Consider the following 830-nt stretch of genomic DNA (forward strand, 5'->3'; position numbering starts at 1 on the left):
GAGGCCTCCAGGTCGCCATGGGAGCCCGGGGTCTGAGGAGACTTCCCTGATCCTAGGGGCCCGGCGGGTCTGGGGCCCTACACGCCGCTGTGTGGCCTTGGCCGCTGGCGGGACCTCTCTGAGCTCATTCCGTTTTCTCGTGTGTGGAGGCGGCCCTGGCAGGAGGACTGGCCGAGCTTGGTCTGTAGGAGGGCCAGCCCGGCCCGCCCATCCCTCCGTGAAGAAATACTGACACCTCCTGGTCGAGAGGCGTAACGCTTTCCCGGGGACCAGTGCCTTCCCAGATGCTGGCCGTCACATGTAATTTACATTTCCTAGTGGCCACACGAAGGCACCGGTGACACGAGCCCTAACACTACGCTGTGTTCAACCCAGGGGGGGTGAGGGCACAGGGTTAGGTCACGGCCTCCTCCCTGGTCTGAGCCACCTCGAGCCTCCCCCCGGCACCCACAATCCCTGTTTCCTGCTGTTCCTGCTCACTACCCTCCTCCCCCGCTCCCCGCACCCAGCTCCTCTCCCTCCCAGGACTCCTGTCTGGGCTTAAGTCCCCCCGATTTCGGTCCCTGGGGCCAGACCTTCCCTCCTGGCCTCACAGAGCTGCTCGGATGGGCTCGCAGGCGGTGTTGGCTGTGGCTGGTGGTACAGGCTTCCCAGGGTCTCCTGCTGGGTCCACGTGTCTGGGCCTCAAGGGGGGCCTTTGAGCCCCTAAATACTGTGTGTTCTCTGTGAAGGGGCCCCCGGCCCCGGAGGCGGAATGACGCCGCACCTGCCGAGTGTTCTGGAGGGCAGCGAGCCGGCGCCCCAACTCCCAGGGACCCTGACTACCGTGG

This window comes from Myotis davidii, unplaced genomic scaffold, assembly GCF_000327345.1.
Source record: "Myotis davidii unplaced genomic scaffold, ASM32734v1 scaffold937, whole genome shotgun sequence".
Classification (NCBI taxonomy): Eukaryota; Metazoa; Chordata; class Mammalia; order Chiroptera; family Vespertilionidae; genus Myotis; species Myotis davidii.